This window comes from Oryctolagus cuniculus, chromosome 5 (assembly GCF_051225735.1).
Source record: "Oryctolagus cuniculus isolate XC-2025 breed Fujian yellow rabbit chromosome 5, ASM5122573v1, whole genome shotgun sequence".
Classification (NCBI taxonomy): Eukaryota; Metazoa; Chordata; class Mammalia; order Lagomorpha; family Leporidae; genus Oryctolagus; species Oryctolagus cuniculus.
The window spans coordinates 47,652,818-47,669,797 of NC_142871.1; positions in this window are offsets into that span (position 1 = coordinate 47,652,818).

Sequence of the window (16,980 nt, forward strand, 5' to 3'; positions counted from 1 at the left end):
TGTCCCAACGGGGACTAGAACCCAGGGTTCCAGCACCTCAGGTGGAGGACCAGCCAACTGAGCCATGGTGTTGGGCTGCTAGCATAATTTTTGAAAGATGAGGCTTTTTTACTATTTTCCTATGCTATATTGAAAGCACTTAATCAGAGCTAAGTTTATTTTATTTGTTTATATTTATCTTTTCTCATTATATTCTTATAGTAATTAATCTTATTCAAAAGAAAGTTCTTAAATCAGGCTTTTGGCATAGTGGATAAGGTACCACTTAGGATACCTGTATCCCATATAGCAGTGTCTGGCTTCAAGTCCCAGGTTCGTTCCTGTTTCCAGTTTTTTGTTAACGTTCTCTCTGAGAGACAGTAGATGACAGCTCAGGTAGTTGGGATCTTGCCACACACATGGGAGACCTTGCTGTATTCCAGGCTCCTGGCTTCTGCTTGGCCCAGTTCCAGCTATTGTGGGATTTGGGAAGTGAACCAGAAGATGAGAGATTTCTCTTTCTTTCCCTCTCTCTCACCCATGTGTGTAGCAGGGAACCAAATAGTTGACCCATCTTCTGCTGCCTACCCAGGAGCATTAGCAAGGAGCTGGATTGGAAGTAGTGTAGCGGTATTTGAACCAGCACCGATATAGGATGCTAAAGTTGCAGGTAATAGCTTAACCTGCTAAGCCACGACACTGGCGTCTTGGAATTTTTTCTAATCTATGCTTCAGTTTTTTCTCAGTAACGTAGCCTTTGTTTTTTATATGGAAAACAAGGGAATGAAAAGTTTTTCTTGTTGTTTAAGCTATTTATTGAAAACACAAATGTTATAAATTAATTTTAAATAATGTTATAGTTTAGTGATAGAAGAAATCTAATTGCCGGCTCTTCAAGCTACTAATGGAAAATAGAGGTTAAATTGTATTTCAGTAAATTTTTTAAGTAATTGCAACTGTTAGGTATTTATGTTGGAGTCCATGGAATATTTGACTTCATCTATATATGACTGGCATTCATATTCCAGTAGGAATATGTGAAAATCATTTTAGGCAAATGAAATAATTTCTACTTTATCACTCTCATGGTGCGATTGTGCAATTTGTCTCTGTAACCAATACAAGTATTTGTATTCAATATGATACAATTTTTACAGATTACCTCTAGGTGGTGCACAAGGCACATTATACTAGAAAATCAATAGACAACCCCTAAAGCCTTTATATATTTTATTCTGAATCAGAAAGAAACCAAACCTCCAATCCATCCACAATAATTTAATAATTGAGACATCATGTTTTATCTTATAGATACTGGAATGTATATAGTAGTTGCCTGAAGTCTAATAAAATATGAATCTAAGTTTTCTTGATGTTATTATAAATTTATTATACTAAATTAATATTATTAATTCTTAGTTCTCAATGAAGAAAATGTTTGGCACATGTCAGAGCCATTTCTGTGTTATTTCAAGTAAATTATAAATATACAAATATCAAGACCATCATCAACTATACAACTATGAATGCAGAATGGAAAATAGACCCTTATTCAAGTCCTTCTGATTAGCACTAGGCATACTTTTCTTTTTATATGCATGAAGGAATACCCTTTCTTTCCCAAACATCAAAGAAAAGTACAGGAAGTCTGAATGTAGTGGCAAATACATTTTAGATCATCTTTATACTGTTAAGAGTGTTTGCTACCCAGGACAGAGGCTACCACAAGAGTGCAGGGCAACCTTTTTTTTTTTTTTTTTTTTTTTTTTCAGGAAATAATACAGCAGTGGATGAGGGGGTTCTGGACTAATGTTGCTGGATAGAATAACTTTTTAGATGTTAAAGTGAGAATTTTATCAAGTTTTGCAGCTGAGCTTTGTTTTTTGAAAGAAGTAACTATTTTCAAATAACACCAAAGTCTTCAGTTATTCAATCTGAATGTTGTTGTTTTTGAAGGTTGATTTATTTATATGAAAGGTGGAGGGGCCGGCACTGTGGTGTAGTGGGTAAAGCTGCTGCCTGCAGTGCCAGCATCTTACATGGGTGCTGGTTCGAGACCTGGCTGCTCCACTTCCAATCCAGCTCTCTACTATGGCCTGGGAAAGCAATAGAAAATGGCCCAAGTTCTTGAGCCCCTGCACCCCTGAGGGAGACCCAGGAGAAGCACCTGGCTGCTGGCTTTGGATCGGTGCAACTCTGGCTATTGTGGCCAATTGGGGAGTGAACCAACGGATGGAATACCTCTCTCTCTCTCTCTCTCTCTCTCTCTTTCTCCTTCTCTGTGTAACTCTGGCTTTCAAATAAATAAATAAATCTTTTAAAAAAAGACTGCGGAACTCAAATAAGGTTTGTGTTTCTCAAAATAGCATCTTCTTTAAGCTTCTCTTTGTAATGGTGAATAATGTGATGCTGATACTTTTGAATAGTTAATCTTTCAGTAAATAGAATATATATCATGATAAACACATCTGTAAAACCTACCATTCCAGGGTCTAAAATTTCAAGAATGATTTTGCTAAGAGTCAAATACATAATGTTAAATAATGACTAAAATAACTTTGGAATTCAACATACTATTGAGATCTCCCACTGGAAAGAAAACCTTAAACCAAGTCATGAAGAAATGGAATGGATAAAATCTCAGTGAAGGAAACTCCTTCCCCTTTTATTTCTCTCCTACTTTCTTTCTTTCTCCTCATTATCCTCCTGATCAATTTTAAAACACAGGCGTTAGCTCTCCCTGTTATCTCCTAGAGATAACTATTAAAATTACATGTGGATATTCTTTGATATTCTAATTAATAAATATTTATATATTTCATGTAAATTAGATATAGCCATACATGTTTTCCACAGCTTGTTCTTTTTATTACTGTGACTTACAGTAATATTTAGAAGATTGATTATGCCACCTGTTGGAGCAATTCTAACCCCCTGTATATAGGCTCTGTACCCCTTTAAAGAATTAACAATATTCAAGTTACTATTCTAGTAAGTTCTTTTTTTTAAAAGATTTGTTTATTTGAAAGTAAGAATTAGAGAGAGGAGAGGCAGAGAGAGAGAGAGCGAGCGAGAGAGAGAGTGGTCTTTCATCCAATGGTCCACTCCCCAGTTGGCTGCAATGGCCGGAGCTTCATCGATCTGAAGCCTGCAGCCAGGAGTGTCTTCCGGGTCTTCCATGTGGGTGCAGGGGCTCAAGGACTTGGGCCATCTTCTATTGCTTTCCCAAGCCACACCAGAGAGCTGTATCAGAAGTGTAGCAGGCGGGTCTTGAACCGGCGCCCATATGGGATGCTGGCACTGCAGGCCAGGGCATTAACCCGCTGCTCCACAGCGCCGGCCCCTCTAGTAAGAGTTTCATAGTCTTTACACTTATGTATTATGTTGCATTTTTCTGTGAATATAGAATGTCCTATGTATTTTTTAAATGTCAGACATTTTTAAAATGTTTTTCATATACTTGAAAGGCAGAGTGACAAACAAAGAGATAGAATGAGAGAGAGAGAGAGAGAGAAAGAGCGAGAGAGAGAGAGATCATCCATCTTCTGTTCTTACATCTTCTGGTTCACTCCCCAACTGCTCATAATAGCCAGACCAGGTCAAAGCTAGGAGCCCAGAACTTGGTTGAAGTCTCCCACATGGGTGTCAGGTTACCAAATACTTGGGCCTGCATCTTCTGCCTTCCTACATGCATTATCAAGAAACTGGGTCAGAAACAGAGCATCCAAGACGTGAACCAACACTCCAATATAATATGTGGGTGTCCCAAGGGAAGGTTTAATCTGTTGCACACAATGCCTGGTCCCCTGTGTATTTTGAGAACATTTTTATTTTGAAATGATTGTATGACTATATTCATATAAAGTGACAATGATGTGTACAAGGAGGTCCCACACATCCTTCATCTATTTTCCCATAATGCTTAAGTCTGTAGTACACTATCAAAACCAGGAAACCAACATGGATATAATCCACATAGTTCATCCAACTTTATCAGTTATATATGTACTCATTTGTGTGTGTATAAATGCAAGTTTTTATGTGAAGCTTTCATAATTACCACCACAATCAAGATATAAAGACTCTCTTTACACCCACTATTCCTAATCCCTGACGATTAACTATACACTTTCCATCTTCATAATTGTCTTATTTATGAATGTCTATAAATAGAATTATACAACATATAATCTTTTGAGGTTGCCTTTTAAAAAAACTCAATATGATTTCCTTGAGATTGAAATTGTTGCAGCAAGTTATTCATTGTACATAACTATATATTATAAATCCTTCCCATTTTAGTACACATAGATTAATATATGCGTGTGTATGTGTGTGTTTACGGAAGTTAAGTGTGCTGTTTTATAGATCCATCATCATCTATTTAACTAGTTACTTATTTCTTGCCATTTGAGTTATTTTCAAGGCTGTGGGTTCTAAAAATTTTTTTAATTAAGGGAGAGATGGAAACCTGTCTGCTGCTTTACCTCTGAAATGCCCTCAATGACTGTGGCTGGGCATGGGCCAAAGCTGAACTTGGGAGCTCAATATAGATATCCCACATGGATGGCAGAAACTGAATTGCTTGTGCCATCACTACTGCATCCCAGGGTCTGCGTTAGCAGGAAGCTGGAATTAGGAGCAGGAGCTGGAAATTTAACCTTGGCGCTTTGATATGGGACATGAGTTTACTATCTAGCATCATGACTGCTGGGCTAAATGCCTGCCCTGCAATTCCATGTTTTGATAGAAATAACCCTCCAAATACCGAAGTAATTCTTATTGTCAGTGGAGGACAGTACCTATTTTCCCTTAAACTTACTAACACTGAATGTTATTCCTCTTTTAATTACATCTAATTATAAAATGGATTTCATTGTTTTGATTAATATATCATAATTTTAGATACATTATAAATAGTGAATTAGTGAATAAGGATGAGGCCATTTTATATTTTAAAGCCTGTTCATATTTCACTTACGAGTAAGAAATGTAAATGTATATCCAGGGACTAATAAGTATAGAAGTTTGGAGCTGATTCTTGGTTATGGGGAGTTAGTAGAATATTGTGTTAGAGATTTAGCGGCCAGATAATTACAAAAGAATGTGAGCTACAGACAGTGGGAATCCACTGGAAGGCTTAAACAATTTAAATGGTACTGCTATAGACATAAGTCAGATGGACAAGTGGTGACAGTGTGCTGACACCATGTATGTGCTTTTGTACACCATAATGTTCTAAGTGCTTTAAGTTTCCTGATCTTTTCTAACTAGAAAAAATTCAGAAACATTAGGATGTATTTTGGAGGATAATAGGAAGAAATAGGCAAATTATGATTGTCATGGACTAATAAATCTGTGAGAAGGTTAAGGATTCCCAAGTCAGGCAGATTTGGATCCTTGTTCTGGCTTCACATCTTTCTGGTTTAGCAGTCTGGGGCAATGTTTAATTCCTAAACCTCATCTACTTTCTAGCTACAATACAAATAATAATTATCTCAAAAAGGCTAATTCAATAAATGAAAATAATCCTTATAAGAGTACTCTGCAAGGGCTGGCATTATGGCATAGTAGGTAAAGCCAGTGCCTGCATTGCCAGCATACCATATGGATATCAGTTCATGTTCCAGCTGCTCTAATTCTGATCCTGCTCCCTGTTGATGGCCTAGGAAAAGCAGTGGAAGATAGCCCGAGTACATGGGTGACCTGAAAGAAGTTCCTGTCTCTGGTCTGGCCCACTGAGAGCTGTTGCTGCCATCTGGGGAGTAAACCAGCAGATGGAAGATCTCTCTCTACCTCTATTTCTCTCTGTGTACCTCTGACTTTCAAATAAATAAGTAAATCCTTAAAAAAAAGTACTCCGCCTAGGTCTCTGCATGTAATAAATGTTTAAAATTTCAGTTAATATTTAATTATAATTGTTCAAATTGTGTGAGTATTCTCAGCCTTTCCCTTTAGTTTACCTTGAAAAGGATTTTAGCTGTGCTCACTTAACCTCATTGCCTTCGTCACCTCCCAAAGGGGTTCTAACATTTCTAAAAAAAATATTTTAGATTGTGACTCCAAGTCAGGAGAGCAGATGTAGATATGGAAGGATAAAATCAACTGGCTGATTTGGAAAAATGTCATGGATGTGAAAGATGACATCTCTGAGGTAGTTACAGTCTTGAGGAAGGTTCAGGAGCATGTGGTGTAGACGAAAATGAAGAGAGGAAGAACCAAGAGGAAGAGGGAGCAAAAAAAAATCCTTAGTTTAACAAATTAGGAGTTTAAAGACTGATAGTTTCTGGAGATTTTAGGGGAGAAAAAATTCAGAAGAAAGGAATTCCTCTGAGTTGTTGTCAACTATGCATTTGGATCTACTTTTCCTGGTCTTTTATAAATGCAAATCCTAAAGCTTATATTCCGTGGTATATTGTGTGTGACTCTTGTTTCTCGTGGTTCTGCCAAGCAGGAGATAATGAGGTAATTTGCAAAGAGCCTTCTCCATTACCTTTCATCTTTGTACCGTTAATTCAGAACACAGTACCTGGCACATACTGTACTAAGTAAATGTACAACTGAGAGTAGTGATGGCAGACAGTTCTAGTCCTCTTTTTATCATTTCTCTTAACAGCAGCATAATTTTCAGGTTCCTCTATTGCCCCCCAATAAAATCTTTGGCATCATCTCAAGTTTCCTTCCTTCTACCCATATGGCAGCAATCTATTACCAAATCCCATTAATTCTGATTTCAGTACACATTTGTTTACTTCTGGTAAGATTGTTCTAGTCCAGCGGTCACATTCAAATGTCTACTCTGGTTAGGAAGGTAGCATTGCTGTCTGTGTGCAAGGCCAATAGGCTGTGGCTGGATTTTAAGAACTGGAAAGATTTGGAGTTAGGAGAAGGACAATGTGAAACACCCCTGGTAATCCTTTCTCTTAATTGTGATTCAGTTGAGATAAGCTGGGAAGTTTAGCTCAGGAGCAATCTTAATGTTAGTTTGTTACTGCTGTTGGGATACGTGTCTTGGGTTTGTGAAAAAAATACTTAACCCCATATATAATAAATCTCATGAACAGGCAGGCCTGTTGGGGCTGTTGGGACTATGCCAGGTCTCCTTCAAAAGGGTAAATTTCTTAAAATTTTAGTTATGTTAAGGATAGAAGATAATGTGTGCTCTGTAGGTAGATTATTCCCACAAAGGAGAGAGAGGGGGGAAGGAGTTCATCTCTGCTCATCCAGTTCCTTTCCTAAATTTGTCAATCTAATAACATGTTGAGGTCCCCTGTCCCTCTTCACTGTGCTCTGAATCTTTCCTCCCAAATTCTTATGTTGAAAGCCTTACCCACAAGGTGATGATATTAGGAGGTGGGCCTTTGGGAGGAGATAATGTCATAAGGTTAGAGGTCTTATGAGTGAAATGAATGCCCTCATAAAAGAGACCTCAGTGAGACCCCTTCCCCTACTGCTATGGGACATTAAAGTGAGAAGATGACTGTGAGGATGCAGGCCTTTATCATACACTGAATCTGCCAGGTGCCAACTTCCCAACTTGCAGAGCTGTGAGAGGTAGGTTACTTTTGATTAGAAACTATCCAGTCTACAGTATTTTGTCATTACGGCCTGAAGGGACCAAGACACTCTGCTTCAATCTTAGTCCATGGATTGTTATTGTTTTTTCTTGGTTTTAACAAATTGGGTTTAACCATTAAGCCTATGCTCAATCAGAAGGATAGTTTCCTTTCTTTCTCTTTCTCTCTTCTCTTCTCTTCTCTTCTCTTCTCTTCTCTTCTCTTCTCTTCTCTTCTCTTCTCTTCTCTTCTCTTCTCTTCTCTTCTCCCCTCCCCTCCCCTCCCCTCCCCTCTCTTTTATTTTTTTTTTTTTTTTTTTTTTTTTTGACAGGCAGAGTGGACAGTGAGAGAGAGACAGAGAGAGAAAGGTCTTCCTTTGCCGTTGGTTCACCCTCCAATGGCCGCCGCTGCAGCCGGCGCACCGCGCTGATCCTGGCAGGAGCCAGGAGCCAGGTGCTTTTCCTGGTCTCCCATGGGGTGCAGGGCCCAAGCACCTGGGCCATCCTCCACTGCACTCCCTGGCCATAGCAGAGAGCTGGCCTGGAAGAGGGGCTACCGGGACAGAATCCGGTGCCCCGACCGGGACTAGAACCCGGTGTGCCGGCGCCGCAAGGTGGAGGATTAGCCTATTGAGCCACGGCGCCGGCTCTCTCTTCTTTTCTTTTTCCTCTCCTCTCCTCTCCTCTCCTCTCCTCTCCTCTCCTCTCCTCTCCTCTCCTCTCCTCTCCTCTCCTCTCCTCTCCTCTCCTCTCCTCTCTTCCCTCCCCTCCCCTCCCCTCCCCTCCCCTCCCCTCCCTCCCCTTTTCATCCTTTTACTTTTAATCTATTTGTTTCTTTATATTTCCCTTGGGTGGCTCACATTTGTGTTTTGTTTCTTGATCTCATTTACAACCTTTGTCTTTTTTTCTTTTTCTTTCTTTTTTTTTGTAGTGGCAAGCAAAGAAGCAAAGTTTAATGAAGAGAAATAAGCCTAACAGGCTAAGCGGGCATCTCAGGAATGAACTGAGCACCCAGTCTTTTTTATAGAAATCGAATATTGCCCACTTTGTCCCTCCCCTTTTCTAGGATATTACTGGGTAGAGGGCTTTCTGGGCATACAATTCTCAAATTTAAATATCAAATTCCTCCCTGGACTTCATAATGGACCTAATATCCCCCTTGGTATAGAGTGGGGAAGTTTTCTTAAGCTGTCCCCAAGAAAGGTGTACCCAACCAGGTTATTGAACAGTTATAACACATCTGATATGTAAATGCTGCTTTGCTTCCAAGGCTTGTGTCCTTTTTCCATTACATAAAAACTCCAATTTTTCTTCTGCCCCTCTCACACACATAGAATAATGTCTATCTAGCTACCTTAACATTCCCTCCTCAAGGAAGTTACCCATAATCTTATGGGGGGATAGCATCAGTGAAGATCCATCTTCTATATTTTCTTCAAGCTGACATTTAGGTGTAGGTCTGGTTGGGGGTATTCTTCTCTTGCTATCTATCCTATGGTATTTAAGGGTACTCTGGGTAGATTGTTTCATGAAGTCCAGAAGGCTGGTCATTTCCTCCAGCAGGATAGAATAGAAACCCTGCTTCACAACAACTTGGAGCTGGGTGGCTTTTATTCTGGATGGACTGGAAGGAGAGTGGCCTGAATAGCTTAGCAGAGTAGATGACTACTGTCCCTAAATAAAATTCATGGTCCCACCAGAGATATCACCAGTGACCCTAGGCCCTATCCCTTCAATAGTAGGGGTGGCTTTGGAAGCCAGGAGGGTGGAAGGACTTTTTCAGCTTAGGGTCATCAGAGTCTGTGGTTTTACCCCAGGGAAGTTCTGTTTCCAGTGGCCCAGCTTTTGGTTGAGCTAACAAGAGTTCTTTAGAAACATGCAAAGTGTGATGGTTAATTTTATGGGTCAACTTGACTGCATTAAGTGCTGATAATGTATTATTCATGAGTATACCTATGAGAGTGTTTCTGGAAGAGATTAGCATTTAAACCAGAAGCCTGAGTAAAGAAGATCATCTGCACCACCATGGGTGAACACCATACAACTCCTGGAGGACCTGAATAGACCAAAAGCTGGGAAGTATTTGTAGTGGGAAGAAGGGTGAATTATCTCTGTTCATTTGAGCTGGGACTTTTATCTTCTGCTCTTGGATATCAGTGTTTCTTGTTCTTGTACCTTTGGGCTTGGACCAGGACTAGCACCATCAATTTCCATGGTTCTTAGGCCTTCTGAATCAGACTCTGGGGTTTTGACTGAATTATACTGTGCTTTCTTGGTTCTCTAACTTGAAAATGGCAATCGTTGTGAATTTTCTATTATTTATTTATTTGAGAGGTAAAATTACCAACAGGGAGAGGGAGAGACAGAGAGAAAGGTCTTCCTTCCATTGGTTCACTCCCCAGATGGCCACAATGGCCGGAGCTGAGCTGATCCAAAGCCAGGAACCAGGTGCTCCCTCCCGGTCTTCAATATGAGTTCAGGGGCCCAAGGACTTGCGCCATCTTCTACTGCTTTCCCAGGCCATAGCAGAGAGCTGGATTGGAAGAGTGGCAGCTGGAACTAGAACCGGTGCCCATATGGGATGCTGGTGCCACAGGCAGAGGATTAACCTACTGTGCCACAGCACCAGCGATGAATTTTCAACCCCTAGAGTCATATGCGCCAACTTTCATTATGTGTGTGTATAAATGAATGAATATATACATATATATTTAAATATATTTTATATTCTTTTTAAAAAATATACATTAAGTTCTGGTGGGCTGGGCAGAAGTTTAAGATTCCTTCAAAATATGGACAGTTGCATGCTACTCATTAGTAACTTTTTGAGTTATCCAAGCAAATAGCTGAAATTTATCTGTTGAAAACCAGCGATTACTCTTATTTACAAGTTCTTTGAGGCTAACATGTTTCTTCTAATTGTATAAGAAATATCTTTCCCTTTCCTTACCTCACAGCATACATGGTCTTTTTTTTTTTTTAAAGATTTATTTATTTATTTGAAAGTCAGAGTTACACAGAGAGAGAAGAAGAGGCAGAGAGAGAGAGAAAGAGAAAGAGAGAGAGAGCGAGAGAGAGAGAGAGGTCTTCCATCCGATGGTTCACTCCCCAGTTGGCCGCAACGACTGGGAGCTGCGTTGATCTGAAGCCAGGAGCCAGGAGCTTCTTCCAGGTCTCCTACGCAGGTGCAGGGGCCAAGGACTTGGGCCATCTTCTACTGCTTTTCCAGGCCACAGCGGAGAGCTGGATTGGAAGAGGAACAGCCGGGACTTGAACCAAAGCCCATATGTGATGCCAGCACTTCAGGCCAGGGCGTTAACCCACTGCACCACAGTGCCGGCCCCCATATGGTCTTTTTTACTTTAGTTGTCACATGTGTGACTTTGAAGATGTTTCTCATGTCCACAGATAATTATTTGGTAGAGGAGCAAAAAAAAACAAGCTATAAGCTACACAGTCTTTTAAACCTACATAATTTTATACATTGTTTGTATTCTGCCAAACCTAAGTCTGCTGTGAAAAAGAGAAAGCTTAGGGAGAATTCACCTTGTAGTAGATTTTACTTGATTAATTTTTTAGTTCCATTTCATAGTAGCAATATGATAGCCAAGAAAAGTTATTTTAGTTGATTTATTCAGTACTTGTAAATCACTTTGCTTTTGGCCTGGAATCTTACCATAGCCACCTGAGGTATGGGCTATGATAACTGCCCAGAAAAATGCTGCTTAGCGGGCTCTTATGCTTGAATAATCTAGTTTTATTATTTTGCTCAGCAGTAATGTGGCTTTGAGGGAGTTGGACTTAATGCCAAACACTCCTTTCTGAGTAAAGCAAAGTTCATAGTCTTATAGTGGTGGATATTTCATTTTAAAAACTTCTAATCACTGAATATCATGTGGATTACTGCTGTCTCCGTATGATAAAGAAGCAAACAACATTTTATTATCTTACTACAAATCAAAAAACGATTCTGAATTGAAAATATATTTGAAAGTTTTTTTAAAGCATTTCATGTTGGTTGTCTGAGGGTTTTTGGTAACAATATATGACTGTATTTGGAACTAATATATATAGCTAATTCTTGGGTTTTTTGGAGAGGCCCTCAAGAGTAGATACTTTTTTGAGCCAGACATTTCCCCTGATGACAAATTTATTTCAATTTGGCCAACATTAACTTATCCCTAGTGTCACACAGAAGCACACAATGTTCCTTGGCCACAGACTGCATTCAAGTCTCTGGTTAGCTGTTCCTTATACATTTATCAAAATTGAAGTTTGGCACAAGCATCTATTAATAGAAATAAACTTGAAGTTTTACCACATGACAATTATGTGGAATTTCATCTGTGAAATCATCTTACCACTAATTATTCCTTCTAGTAGGGAAAATAGGGAAAAATGAGAAAACAATTAAATACATTAAATTTGTATTCAGAATTCTGAATTACTTGGAAGAGTTTATTAGTTGTATATGCTCCATTGATATTTTAATAAAAATAATTATGGTGCTTTCATAAGATATGTTGTAAAAATAATTGTACAAGTTATTTTCTCTGTAGATATCAGTAAATGCAATTAAATGTGCTCATATCTTTTGTAAGTAAATGCAATAAATCATTGTCTAATTGGCACATTTGGTTGATCACCTGCAGTCACTAGAAACAATGCATTTCTATGGAGAGAGAATGGATTTTAGAGTAAGAAATATCTAGATTTAATTGACAATTCTCTCATTTTCTCTTGGCTTGAGTCATGGATTTTGTTTGGTAATAGAAAGTTAAGCAAATATTAACTGTAAATATTGTAGCATCAAAAAATAACATGGTAGTTATTTACTTAAGTGGTTTACTTTTTCCTTCTGAGATTTTCAGAAGTGGTGCAGGGGAATTGAATTATATCTAGGCTTCTTTTTGTAATTGTCACAAATATTGGAGATATTATAACCGCAAGAAAAACTTCATCTATGCCACTATAACTTGCTGATGGGGAAAACAGACAACAGACATGTACATTTTGTTATTTCTGTTTTTTTTTTAAGATGTATTTATTTATTTGAAAGGCAGAGTTACAGAGAGATGGGGAGGGGAGAGGAGGAAAGGGGAGCGGGGAGGGAGAGGAGAGAGAGAGAGAGAGAGATCTTTAAACTCTGGTTTACCCCTCCGCAAATGGCTGCACAGTCAAAGCTGGGCTGATCTGAAGCCAGGAGCCAAGAGCTTCTTCCAGGTCTCCCACATGGGTGCAGGGTCCCAAGGACTTGGGCCATCTTCCGCTGCTTTCCTAGTTCATTAGCAGGGAGCTGGATTGGAAGTGGAGCAGCTAGGGCTTAACACTTGCCCATATGGGGTGCGGGTGTGTCAGGCAGCAGCTTTACCCACTGTGCCACAGTGCCGGCCCCAAAGAATACATTTCTTATGTTGGACATAAATGTGGAATATCTTCTTATACTCTCACTAGCTTGAAACTTTGTATCCATTCCTCTCAACAACAAAACCAAAACCCAAATCAGAATTAATAATCCTTCTGATTGAAGCTCATTTATAAAATTTTCTAAAAGTATTTTATAGAAAATATTTAATGCCTATGTACTTTATTTAAAGATGTTACACTCAAAAGTTTCTATGCAAAAGATTCTAAGATTCTGTATACTTGAAAAACCAAATAGGCCTCCATTTTTATCTTTCCTTTCTGTGAATATATTTCTGTTGTGGACTTTAGAGGTCAGATGTTCAAATTTTTGTTCTTCTTTTTTTATTAGTTATTCCTAGTCTAAGCCTCTTGGACTTGTTATGAAAAATAGAAGAGGTAAGGTTAAAGAGTACATTGACCCAACCCTAAATCCTCATTCTTTTCTTTAAGACATTTTTTTCCAGAAAATCATTATTTATATCTATGTCAAGAAACCAATAAGTACTTTACACAAAAACCATGTTAGCTTTAAAGCACTTAAATTAATGTTCTGGTTTTCTGTGAGGAAGGGTAAAATTCAATTCATGTGGGTTGTTAATGGAAGAAGATGTACATTTGTGACTGGAATTCTGTGACTGTTATTCCTTCTTTTCCTGCCTATTGTTGGAGCTCTCAGGGTTGGGATATAGTGTTTGTGTTGTTTGTATAATTTGTCTTTCAAAAGAACTGAAGTCTGTAGGCAAAATGAGTTTTCAGCTTGTTAAATCTTCAATGTTGGCAATTAAGATGTGGAATTATTCTTTGAAATAGCACTGAATATATACTACATAAACTAATTACCTCTGTGCTCCTGGGAAATCTTAAATTTCTAACTTCTTATAAAAATCCATGAAACTTCTCTCTGAGGGTAGTAATTCTCCATGAACATTGCTAAGGTGACAGCCTATTTATGCTGTATCTGCTTTTTTATTTTGATAGTTGCTCAGCATCATTTAGATACCCCAGGTCCTTTCAAACTGGTAATATTTTACTTCTCTGTTGCCTAAATTTAATTTGTTTTCAGTGAATTTCTTCAGCAGTTATTATATTTCACCCTTAGAATATCTCAGTTTTACAGGTGAAAATGAATTAACTGTGTCTCATAAATGAAGCTCAATACGAGGATAGGAAGCTTGTAAGAGAACAGGAATGACAGGGTGCTGTATATGCTAATGACTGAAATACAATTATTGCTAAATTTGGTCTCAGCACTTGAACCAAAGCTAAGGGACAAACAGTATCTTTCACTAGAAGAAATAACACTTGATTTCTAGTCTTAAACCTGCCACAAATTTGCTGTACAATTCTGACCACTTAGTTCATCTTCCTGGGCTCAGTTTTGTCATTTATGAAATTATTGTATGTTCCACAAGTATATTTTCTCCTACTTTAACATTGAGAATTTGGATGGATCAAAGATCATCAAACTGTTTTAGTGATGAGATGTCCAGAAGTGTCCCTGACTACGACAGCTATAATTTTTTTTTAAAGATTTATTTATTTACTTAAAAGTTAGAGTTACACAGAGAAAGAAGGAGAGGCAGAGAGAGGTCTTCCATTCTCTGGTTCACTGCCCAATTGGCCGCAATGACTGGTACTGTGCCGATTCAAAGCCAGGAGCTAGGAGCTTCTTCTGGGTCTCCCATGTGGGTGCTGGGGCCCAAGCACTTGGGCCATCTTCCACTGCTTTCCCAGGCCACAGCACAGAGCTAGATTGGAAGAGGCACAACCAGGACAGAATCCGGTGCCCCGACCCACCGGGACTAGGACCCTGGGGTGCCGGCGCTGCAGGCGGAGGATTAGTGAAGTGAGCGGCGGCGCCGGCCAAAAAAATTGTCATCTTACATTTCATTGAATTTAGGCTTGGCCTCCCACCTAAGGACACACATATGAAATATAAAATGATCATTGTCCTGGGAATGATCACTTCATTCTTGTTTATTAATCTTTCTGACACTCAGTGTCCTTTTTTTTATTAAAAGATTTATTTGTTTGAAAGGCAGAGTTACAGAGAAGCAGAGGCAGAGAGAGAGACAGAGAGAGAGAAAGAGAGAGGGAGGGAGAAGTCTTCCATCTGCTGGTTCACTCCCCAGATGGCTGGACTTGGGCCAGGAGCCAGGAGCTTCTTCCAGGTCTCCCATGCAGGTGCAGGGGCCCAAGGACTTGAGCCATCTTCTACTGGTTTCCCAGGCCATAGCAGAGAGCTGGATTGGAAGAGAAGCAGCTGGTACTCGAATTGAGGTCCATATGGGATGCCGGCACTGCAGGCAACAGCTTTACCCACTGAGCCATAGCTCCAGCCCCAATCACTTAATTCTTAAGAAAGTGTGTCAAATTCTATCAACGTTTCGAACCTCTATGAATCTGAAGCTGGAAATATAGGCTAGAAACATGACATCTCTATAGAAAATGGGAGGATTCGTTCCCATTGAATTTTTCCCCTTTGGATCTTGGGGTATGTAAGAGATAACAGACAATGTAGGCATGATTTTTATAAATGATACATGAAATACAAGGACAAAGTTTCTAAGTGATTCCTTGAGATTCCTGTTGGATATGTTTACGTGCAGATCATGCCATTCTCTCATCTGCTGAACTCCTCCCTCTCCTGCTTTGCTGTTCTTATTTCATTTCTTTCAAACATCCAAGCTTCAAACTCAAAATTCACTATACATTTCTCCCTCTGTCTGGCCTTTTGTAGCCAAGAAGGTCTAAATCCTATTGATTCTCCACCCAAAGTTTTCTTCAAGCTTTCTGTCATACTACCTAGTTCCTTATCCATACTGTCCAAACTGTCATTGCCTTCTTAACACATTCTCATTATACTATACTTCACTTTCTAATAAAGCTCTTTGTTTTTGTTCTGCTATGATTAATTACTCATGTAGGGGAGCTTGTAAGTAGTTTGATAAGTTGGCTCCTGTACATGTTATCTTCCGTTCATAGTAGACTTTTTCCCTTGTTTTGAAGCTTGTGCTTAAATATCTGGTTGCTTTCAAACGGATTTCCCCATAGGAATTGTTCCTGTCTTATACTGCCTTTTGGTAGTTTAGGATCCTCTTTCAGCCTTTCGTCCTACTCTCATTATCTGGACACTAATTCATTCATAAGGAGTTCTGGAAATGAAGTCATATGAAGGAGAAGATTCCAGCGTCCAGAGTCTAGAAAAGGGAATCTTCATCTGAGATGAGAACCACAGAGACTGGAGAGAAGGATGAAGCTGCAAACAATATTGATGTTCCAGTTGATACTAGAAGGGAAGTTGGAGTGGAGAGTCATAGGCTTTGGCAAAGCGAATAAGTGGGCTGTGAAAATATGTTGGGAGAAGTTAGGAGGAATGGCGGTAGTAAAATTCTGAACATCATTTAGCTCTGGAAACCTGTTATTCAAAAATCCTGTGGTCCAGAAGCATTGGTATCAACTGGGAACTTACCAAAACTGCAGATCCTCAGGCCTCACTCTTCATATTAAAATCTCTAGATACTTAGCTTGGGAAGCACTGGCTTAGAAGGTCTACTCATCTTTGCAAACCGATTTTGTGGTCAAATTGGAGGTTGGCATACAAGTAGATCTCTTAGTTGAATACACAGGAGTGGAATTCAGGATGTAAAATAATAAAGAGGAGTTGATTAAACATTGGGTTGAGAGTCTACTTTTATTTCTTCGTTGGTTTCTTAGTGCTTCAAATGTATGTCTTGTATAAACTTTCACAAAGGTAGGGATGGAGGATATTTGAGCTCAATGTGGGTTGGAATAATATTTTTCAGATAACAAACTGTGACTCAATAAGAGTTGGGTGGAGGATAACTGAAATAATCTAATTATGGATGTGCCAGACTTTTCAAGTATCCATTATGTCATTAGGATCTATAACTTTTTTGACCTTAAATCTATTCTTGCCAATTTCAAGTGCTTCAGGACAGGAAAACAGTCAGCCATCTGGTTTTACTAAACACTTTCTCATGTACAAGGACAAGATGTATTACTTGGAGCTGTTAGGA